The sequence below is a fragment of the Neophocaena asiaeorientalis genome, unplaced genomic scaffold (genome assembly GCF_003031525.2).
Source record: "Neophocaena asiaeorientalis asiaeorientalis breed wild unplaced genomic scaffold, Neophocaena_asiaeorientalis_V1.1 scaffold209, whole genome shotgun sequence".
NCBI classification, from domain to species: Eukaryota; Metazoa; Chordata; class Mammalia; order Artiodactyla; family Phocoenidae; genus Neophocaena; species Neophocaena asiaeorientalis.
The window spans coordinates 577,878-588,389 of NW_020172366.1; the positions used below are offsets into that span (position 1 = coordinate 577,878).

The 10,512-nt window shown below is 38.0% G+C and overlaps 1 pseudogene; it reads right to left on the reverse strand.

Annotated features, from left to right (window-relative positions):
• Positions 1 to 3,054: 3,054 nt before the first annotated feature.
• LOC112415880 (R3H domain-containing protein 1 pseudogene) lies at positions 3,055 to 5,805 on the reverse strand (annotated as a pseudogene).
• Positions 5,806 to 10,512: the final 4,707 nt, after the last annotated feature.

The following is a 10,512-nucleotide window of genomic DNA, read 5'->3' on the forward strand; positions in this document are numbered from 1 at the left end:
TTTAGTTGTTACTTACCACATTGATAATTATTTGAGTTTCAACATGTACTATGCCTTCTAATTTTTCTACTGCATGATTGCTTTTGTGACTTTTAGTCAGAGACCAGCTACTGAGAAGGATATAAAACTCTGGAGATCCTATGTTTCAGCATTATAAGAATAGGATTATATCCAGACTTTTGTCACCCACTGCTAAACCAGGAGCTGAGCAGGTGTAGATTAAGTCAAGAGAAAAGCTGCTGACCCTCACGTGAAGAGCTTGAAGAACCAGATATGGGGATTATAACTGAATAATCTGTTTTTTCCATGATATTTTTCATCATATAAAAGGCAGAAGATATATATATATATATATATATATATATATATATATATGCAATATATTCTTTTTTGAGAAGCGAATATGTGAATCTAGTGATATTCCTTATAGTTTGACTATAGTTACAGTGGTCAGTAAGACATAATAAGGCTTTTTCCATCATGGTTCAAGAGCTAATTTTGTCTGGTCTTACAGAAGAACAAAGAACAGTTATCCAGATTATAGCTCATGAAGTGGTTGCTTGAGCAGGTGTTACAGAAAGGATACCACATACATATTGATAATAAGACTAGCTATATGCTTCAGTCTCTTGCAGTCATAGCCTATATCTGCTTATAACAGATTCTGAGACTGATTTGATGTCTCTCAATTAATAGGAAAGTCATCACTATCTCCGAAAAGGAGAGTCTGTGGACCCCACATGGGGAAGAACATAAAGCCAGAGGAGAATCTTTTGTTCAGGGCAGTACAAATATATCTGAAGTTTAGCTAGTTTTAAAATTAGAATCCTATTGGTTTTCCCATCTTCCTAGAAGATTTAGGATTATATCAGCAGTGATGGGCATGTATGTATGATAAAGCAGAGTAAAAAAGGAGATTTTTGGTCTAATCATGCAACAAAGTTATTTTATAAAAAGCAGTCAAATTTCCTGAAAGAAAATTTTATTTCCCTGATTTTTCACTTTGAAAATTAGAATTATTCTATCACTAAGCTATACATACACTTTTGCTTCCCCTGATTGGGATAACACTTTGTGATACTGCCACAATTCTCTCCTTGGTATTCGCAAGGCTTCCATTAACAGAGGACTGTCACCTTGTTGGAAGTTCAGAAGTAGAGGAACAAATTTATATCACCCTAATGACAAGACTGGTAGGGAGCATTGTGTAGTTGTATAATGATTATACTACAAAACAGCAAAATGAATAGCTCTGAGGTCTATCAAAGAGTCAGGTGGTTACAATCAAGATGAAATCTTAATTTGGAAGGATTTACTGCTTTGAGCATTAAAGGGACTGTGGTGTCCTGGCCATCATAAGTACTAAGTCATTCTGGTACCAAGGGTAAAGGAGAAAAAATTAGGTGGCAAGCCTATTATCTATTGCGCTTCTTTATTCCAGTAAGTGAATTCTGTTATAAGATTCTTTTTGTCAGAAGTGTTAAATATTATTTTTAAATCAGGCATGAAAAGTGGAAGTTTTAAGGGTTTTAAGTTCTATGATTTAGAACTACCATGCTTTACAACTTCAAATTTAAAAAGTTAATTTTGTAAGTGTATATATCTGCTTGTTTTAGAAATAATTATACATCTGCTGAAAATAAATCATACACACATAATAACTAGGCTTGTTGCCATAGTAAATACAGTAAAACTGACAGTTGCTTTTAGAAACAGTTGATATTCTTCTAATAGAGGATAAAATAAAATGTTTTTCCTCCAAATATTTAGAAATAAGTCATTAAATTGAACTTAATGTCATAAGTAAAATTTAGATTACCACAAATAAGTATTTATAATTGTAATATGAGAAGGTATTATAAATATTTTATTGGAGTAATTATAAAAATCAAGGTGATTAAAACCTTGTTGTAAACAGGAAGATAGTACTCCTGATATACATGAAGCATAATTTTTCTAATTTGAGAATTACTTTTTGGACAATCACTAAACGTAGTTAAAATAAAGTGCATTGCAGTGGGTTTATTTTATCTTTTATTTTTTCTCATTTAAAAGCATGATTTTAATTTACAAAAGACAAAGTGGGTATATATTTGTAAACATTTATTCTCTTGAACTAAAAAAGGCTTGCATCAGCACACATTGTACAGCCTTGTAAATTGAAAAACAGGTTCCTTGTTCATAAGTGCAATGAATCTTTGATGTCCAGCGATCTGCTGCAAACAATGAAAACACATTTTAAACCACTTAAGAAGTTTCCAGCACTCATCAAATGCATTTCCTCAGGTGACAAAAAAATCCACAAGGAAGGGAATGAAAATAAGTGGCATTTAATTATTGGAGGGAGACTTAAAAAAAAAAAAGGAAGTATTTTCCTGCCTAGAATGATTCCTATTCCCCTTTGAACCTAAGTGGTTTGATTAAGAAGTGTTAAGAACAAAATTTACTTTACACTTAATGTTTATATGACCTAAGTGAATAAGGAAAAGACCCTATGAGGGAATTCTATATTTTCGGGAAATTGTTTCTGTGTTTAGAGATACAGGGGAAGAATAGTCTTCTATTTGTGGGGTCTCCTTAGTCACTCTCCAGCCCCCCAAAGACAGTACACCATTGTGACTTGGTTATTACACTCCTGCATTCTTTTCCCCTAAAATTCTATGTTGGATCACACTGTGCTGGCTTCAAAAAAAGAAATACAGGTTGCAACTGGTTGTAATCATTTTGAAGAATAATTTGCTGTACAATAGAGCTGATACAAGAATTCAGAAATATAAAACAAAATAACTATAAAAGTTAGGAGGCAGTTGAACAGCATTTCCTCAGAAAAAGCTGCTAACTCTGTATCATTCTGATGTGAATTCCTACAGTCATCTGGGGTGAAATGTATATTCCCCACCACGCCTTTGCTGGATCACTGGCCTGTCTTCAGAAGTTGTAATGCCATGACCACACATCCTAGGAGTCTCATGTTAGCAGAAGCTCCAAATACCAAGCCAGTTAAAGATGGGTGAGGACAGGGGAATCACAAAGGCCATGGGTCCAAAGTGGCTGTTACTGAGAACTTGCTCTTTCCAAAATGTGAAAGTCATAATGCTTCTTGCTCGTTCTCAGCTTAAACTCGTTAACTGAGTTAATTTGTTTCTTCAGAGAATTCTGTGCAGCCGAGATGGAGGGGAATGTGGCTAAGACAGTGTACATGGAGGCCAAGTCACTAGGTTTAGAGCTTTCAGGGTTGACAGTGCTGTCCCCACTGCCACAGCAGAGGAGGTGATAACGCAGCTGGGGCTGGGACTGGGGGTCCCAGAGCCACCAGATCTTGGCACCAATTTTAAAGAGTTCCCCAAAAAGCTTCTCAGCTTCCACACGAGTTATTCCATCTTGTAGTTCAGTAATTTCCAAGACCTTCCCAACAACTGCTTCTCCTGCACCAAGGGCAGTGGATCCAGCTTTTTTAGCTTGTTTCCTTCCTCGGTTTCCATGCCTGTTGCCAGGCTGACCCTGTTGGGCTGGAATGTGTCTGTGCAGAACAGCAGGAGGGTTGTACTGCAGGGGCTGGCCAAGTAACGGGTATCTGGCATCTCCTGAACAATATTGTCTCTACTGCTAAATTCCATACACTTCTGTCCTCTCTGGTGATCACCATAATATTAGTTTTGTTGCCACTGTGGGGGTGGATGGGCACAAGATTGTGGATTGTTTGGTACACTGAGCTGCATCGTCACCATTCCACCACCAGGTGGTGGACATGGCACAGCTGCACACTGGTGGCCTTGGAGCTGCTTGGGAATTGCATGGTGAAGTAGTTCGAGGCAACTGTACTTGTTCTAATCCTGGATGTTGCAAGTAACCTACTGAGGAGCTTAAATTATTTTGTTAGCCTGGTGGAATAATGCTGTAGTAAACTGGCATTCCTGCTGTAGGCATAGATCCTTGATTAGAATGATTAGGAAACATAGCAGGCTGTTGATAATCTGATGGGTAATTCCTTGAGAACCTTGAGGCAGTGAAACCTGAAATGATGGCACTGAAGGATAGACAATGACCACTCCTTGAATCTGATTTCCAATGCTGTTGGGCTGGCCACCAACTAGGCTCTGACCCTGGGGTTGCTGAGCTCCAACTATCCCCTGGTAGTTTTGCTGCCGGTTGGGCATAACTTGATAACCTGTCTGCTGGGCGGGCTGGGGTAGTGGTTGGTTTAGATGTGAATTGTAATGGACAGAAGGGACTGCGCAATACTGAGGTTGACTGGAGTGGTAGTGGCCTGGAGCACAATAACAGGCTGGCATCTGTGGAGAGGGCTGCTGAATATGTCCTTGCTGCTGGAGCACAGGCTGGCTGACATGATGACCAGAGGCGGAATAGCAAGCAGTAGGGACTGGCTGCCCAGGAGGTAGGGGAGGAAGACGAGGCAGTGGTGGTGGGGGAGGCTGCTGTCGTGATATAACCAGACTGCTGTACTGAAGAACAACAGTGGACTGGAACATGGTGGCTTGAGTATCAGAACCATCTGCACATGGCTGGCGGGCAAGACTCAGGTGGCTACACTGAGACCCATGGTTGTCCTGCTGTGAGAAAATATGCTGAGCTGCTTGTTGTTGAGGTGATAGGGGAGGCAGAGGTGGCTGTGGAGGTCCAGACACTTGGGTTCTAACTGGTTGTTGAGTCATAGGAGAATTATACACAACTGGACTCCCATCTGGGTTTATGAAGGGCTGACCTGTTTTTGAAAGCCTGCCTATGCTTTTGCTTCTTCCAGAACTATCACCTCTTGTCAGAACTGAAATTCCACCGAAGCTGCTGGCTTTGGTTACTGCAGGCTTGAAGTTTCAGAGAGAGCTGTCTGAATCTGTGCTGCTCCAGGGTCGTGATTCAGAGTACTTCAACTCGTTCTCATTGCTGCTTTGATGGCTATCTGTTGCTCTCCCTGAAGAATCTTTATTAACTCTAAATATCTGGCACCTCTGCTGGGTGCTACTAGCATCCTCGTCTTGGATTATTTTGTCAATAATATAATTCTCTTGGGAACACAGGGGATCTTGGGAAAATATTCGGTCTCTAGCTCTCTGGTACTCTTCTCTTTCTTCTATAGATTTGCTTCTTCTGTAAGCTTTCAAATGTATTCTCATCTGGGTATCATCTTTGTCAAAAGTATCCTCTCTTGAGGATATATCATTTCTGAAAGTCTTCACCTTTATCATCCTTAATATGTTCATTAAATTTCTGATCAGGTATTCTTGTATTGCTAGTTTTGTTTACTGTGACAGACTTCCCACTCTGATCAACATTATGGTCTAATCCAAAGTAAGCAGCGACTCTGTGTAATAGCATCCTATGGTAAGATGTCATTGGGTGGAATTTTTTACGTGGAGACTCATTATTACCAATGGAATCTAAAATTTCTTGTTCCAATTTCAACAGCATCATACTGTCCCTGGAATTGTTTTTTTAATGTATTTACTAAAAATTCATGTAGACCTATGCTGGTTGAATCAGTGTATTCTTGACCTAGAATCTCTTGATAACATTTTTTCTGGGCAACTTATCACTGGCTTTTTCTTCTTCTGCTTCCCCTTTTGAGGGCTTCTCCTCTTTTCCAAATGATTGTGTTACCTGTATCTGAATTTTCCCCTGCAAATCAATATTGTTGTCAATGCAATGTTCATTCTTCTCTGCCAAAATCTTCCCATAGTTTTCTGATTTGATAAGATTTACAACTCTGGTTGTATCTTTCACTTCTGCCTCCAAATCCTTCATTGCTTCAGTTTCATTTTTTACAGTAACAGTATCAGACATCCTCATTAGCAAAGGTTATTTTAGAATTCTACAGGGAACTTGAAGCCTGATGTGTCCCATGGATGTGGAATTGTGGTGTCCTGCAAAAATAAAATAAAATAATCCAAGGATTTTTCTCACAGTTGTCAGCCAGGATGTCAATTGTCTTGACCAATTTGGAATCTGGCAGGAGGAGTCCCATGTCCTTGTCACCACTGTAGATTCCTGGACTGTCTAGAATAAAATATATCATACCTTTCAGGGGCCCGTGTTACTGAGGAGGAGACGTTTGGAGCGCGGCGCAGCAAGGCGACGGAGGGGCTGGGTGGGTGCAAGTTAAGAGTCTTACGAAAGGGAATTAACCCCATCACCAGCCCTGACACAGGCTCCAGTGGCAGTCACGGCTGGCAAAATCCCACCCGTTCCCACCACCAGGCTTATTTTATCTTGAATACAGGCTTTGATTATTTACTATAAGAATATCATTATATTTAAAAATCTTATTGCCAATCTTTACATTTTTATTTATTGAATACATCAATATTAGACATTAGTTTGAACATTTTATGTAATACTAATCTATAATATAAAATCCCTTTTATTCATGTAAAATAATTATCTTGGTCTTATATAATGTGGTGATTAATGAGCCAAAGTGTAACAGTTTAAACATAATTAAAACGCATGTTTTGTATACTTTCAAGTAGTTCTTTTGATTCAGTTTTTTTCAGGTGAAGAATTACTTAATATTACATTTTAAGAGTGAATGTATAATTCTCCTGTTTTGTTTTGTTTTTACAGAGAAGCACTGTCCTTTCTGTTCTCAGAATTTAGACCACCCTTAGCTCACTGTTATGGACCGAATGCTGGGTCTCCCCCAAAGTCATATGTTAATATTTCAGCCCACCATGTGATAGTATTAGGAAGTGGGGTCTTTGGGAAGTAATTAGGTCATGAGGGTGGAGCCCTCATGAATATGATGAGTGTCCTCATAAGTGTAGACCAGAGCACTTTCTTTCCCTCTTTCTTGCTCTCTGCCATGTGAGGACACACCTAGAAGTCAGCTGATTGCAAAAAAAGAAGAGTGCTCTCAGTATAATACTGGATCTACTGTCCACTTGATCTCGGACTTCCCAGTCTGTAGAACTGTGAGAAATAAATTCTTGCTGTTTAAGCCGCCTATCTGTGGTATTCTGTTAGAGCAGCCTAAACTGACTTAGACACCAACATAATAGAATTTACATTTGTACAGATCAATGGGGTGGAAAAGTTTTATTCAGCCTTCTAGAATATCTTCAATATGAAAGAGATTATTATTTTTTTTTTCATTTTATAAGATCATATCACATAGAACCTACCCTTTTAAGTTATACTCAAACCCTGTTAAAACCACTAATCAAGAATATGACTTTGAACATTTTCTTATATAAAGTGAAAGTTTACATTTGATATTGGACTGATGGATCTTTATAATTAGGAATTTGAAATTGTGTGTGTGTGTGTGTGTGTGTGTGTGTGTGTGTGTGTATGTTTTCTAGATTGCTTTGATAGAGCAGAAGTACACAATCCTGGCTATGTCTTAGAACCACCTGGTGGTCCTACAAAAAAAAATTACCTTTGCTGGAAACCTACCTCCAGAGATTTGATGGGGAGAGAAGGGGGTTGAGAACTGATGTAATTTACTAGGACTCCAAAAGAGTTTATTGTGCAGTAAGGGTTAAGAACTGCTTGCCTAAGTACAGGTAGATAGTAGCACAGGATTTCTCAATAATTCCTGCTGCCTCTGGTAAGGAGAGAGAGAAACAGAGAGAGAGAGAGTAAATTGGTATTCATTGAGGAAAACTGATCTCCCTCCTTTGACAAAATGGCAAAAACATATTTGCTCTTTGCCCTAGTCAGTAAACAAATGTTGAGAGTGAGGGAAACCATTTGGGAGCCAAAACTTATTTTCATCATTCCTTTTCTTCCTATCTAGGTAAAACCTTGTGACCTATCACTTCCAAAATCTTTTGGTAACTTTGAGGTGCTTTAAACAAGGGGCTGCCACACTTGTTTTATATAATCTCTGTTTTCAGTGTGAACACATTTAGATTCATTCTTCAAGTTTTTCTGCCGTTAGCCAGAAAAGTAATAAAGATTTGACATCTGCAATAAATTGTGTTTCTCTTTACAGGGAGTACTAACATGTTTGTTTTAAAGTATCATAACAGTTGCTGAGCCATTTTATTTAATGTGAAATTCATGGCCATGTAATACCAGGACAAAAGTGAACAACCAGAAATATGCAATTATTAAGTATGCCACAGCGAGACTGTATTTATTTTTTATACGTGTTCCACATTTATTACTTTATACAGATGCTCTGACAAGATTCATCAGTATTTACATGTACAATTCAATACTAGCTTCAAGTTTGTATATACTGCATTTGAAAAGGCAAAAATGTATTTGATGGATCTTTCAACAAATATTGATATCATCTATCAACAAATACCAGTACCAACAATATATCTAATCATAACCTATCACTAAAAACAAAGTCCTAATAACTATTTTAATAAATTCAACTTGCTCCTAGATGGAGAATATGTGATTCTTGTTTTGATTTAATACATCTTACTTTTGGGAAGACAGTATTTATATATTGTGGCCCTTAAGAATAACTGAATCAGACTGGGCTGTCATTTTTCCTTTTCTATGTTTTCTCTTAGGAAAAGAGGACAACTGGAATTCTGTAAGAGTTGTTCCTCAAGCAAACATATTTAGAGATACAGAGCTGAGTAATGACATAGGTGGAATGTGGTAGACATGGGGATGTATCTCCCAAATCTTCTTTTCAGGAGAGGTTGGCTACCCTGCTATATGTGTGCTTGTAGGAGGCATGCTCATCAGACAGCTTCCAACATTTTCACCTCCTCCCATATTGATGCTAGCAGGGACCTAAACTATAGCTAAAAAGGGAGAAAAGTAAAAGAGCTGACTTGAGAAAGAGAGAGGAGTGTTAATGACTGATTTTGATCTGCCAAAGTCTTTTATTTATGGAGGGGACAAGATGCCAGTGTCTGCCCTCAGATGGTACACAATTCTGAGCTTAAATGTCATTTCTGTGTGTAAGGAGAAGTTTTACAATTGAATATGTTGGAAAGGTTGAATAGAAAAATGATGCTATATTTGTAATCTAAATAGTTTTGTAAACTTATATGAAAGTTTACCAGAATAAGTCATGCACCTGAGAAATTTTTATTTAGTGAAAGCAAAAAAAAAATACTCCATACTGAATATATTTCAAAAGGATGGTAGGAAAGAAAATACATGTGTGCTTTGATTATGTCATGAATCATGCTTCAATATATTCATTATTTGTATTATACAGATTATATATAAAGATAAACTTTATATATGAGCCCATGTTACCTTTTGGTAATTGTAAAGTTTTACATAAACGTCAAGTATGGAAACAGCTTGAAGGCTAGGGCTTTTCACTGTTTCATTCAATGATATAAAGCCAGTGTCTGAAACTGTGTCTAACACATATTAGATATTTAATAGCTATTATTTTGAGTGTCTGAACCAAATAATTATTATTGGCAGGCTACCTAGCAATCTTTTTACCTTAAAATCAAAACACTATTTTCCATCCAGTATATTCTTCTTATTGCAAAACATGCTATAATATGTATAATCATAGTTTTTAAAATTTTGCTTGTATTGTTTTCTCTATCTTCACAAATCTTTCTTCTTTTTGTCTATCCAAACTCTTTTTTGCCAGTCTATAGGTCTGCAAATCAACTTACCATTCAGACCAAACTCATAGCTCCTCTAACTCCATTTTAAAAATACTTTCTTGCAATAATGTATATTTGTTTCAAATCATGTAATGCATTATTATGCATTATTTTTCTCTAATTATTTCAACAGTGTAGTTTCATATACTACATTATGTTGCAAGACTTTTGAATGCCTTGGGTGTGTCCTGTAATGTCTTATTATTGTTGCCATCTGGACCAGATACTATTGTTGTCTTAAAAAAAAATATCTGGTCAACCTCCTGAGTTCCCAGTGTACTCATGAAGAGCTGACAGCCTCCCACATCAAGCACCATTGCTTCTCTCCTCCTGGTTTCTCTGCTGTTCTGCCTAAAGGTTTTCTTGATAATTTTGTGAGCTTGCTTAGCTTTTGTGTCTAGCAGCATAGTAGGGATTTCATGTCCCTCAACTGGTGAGAGATTGGAATGTCAGGCACAACTCCCAGGCTTTCTATATCCCATTGGTACAGGTTTGATATGTGCTGCTCAAAGAGTACCTGGGAGGATTAAGCTCCAGTTACTCATATGTATATATTTTTTTCATTAGCACATCATTTATCAGCTACTTTCTCTTCACTGTTTCAATTCTCTATTCTCACTTGTACTTCCTGGTATCACTTCCCAAATAAACCGCCTGCCCTCAAATACTAGACTGAGTGTGGGCTCTCCAGGGAATTCAAACTAAGACAAGGTTTTTTCCAGTTTTTGTGTCACTGACTGATTTTCCTTGCGAATTCAGCTTAAATATTAGGCTGAATAATGATCCCTCAAAAAAGTCCAGGGGCTTCCCTGGTGGCGCAGTGGTTGAGAGTTCGCCTGCCGATGCAGGAGACACGGGTTCGTGCCCTGGTCCGGGAAAATCTCACATGCCGTGGAGCGGCTAGGCCCGGTGAGCGATGGCCACTGAGCCTGCGCGTCCGGAGCCTGTG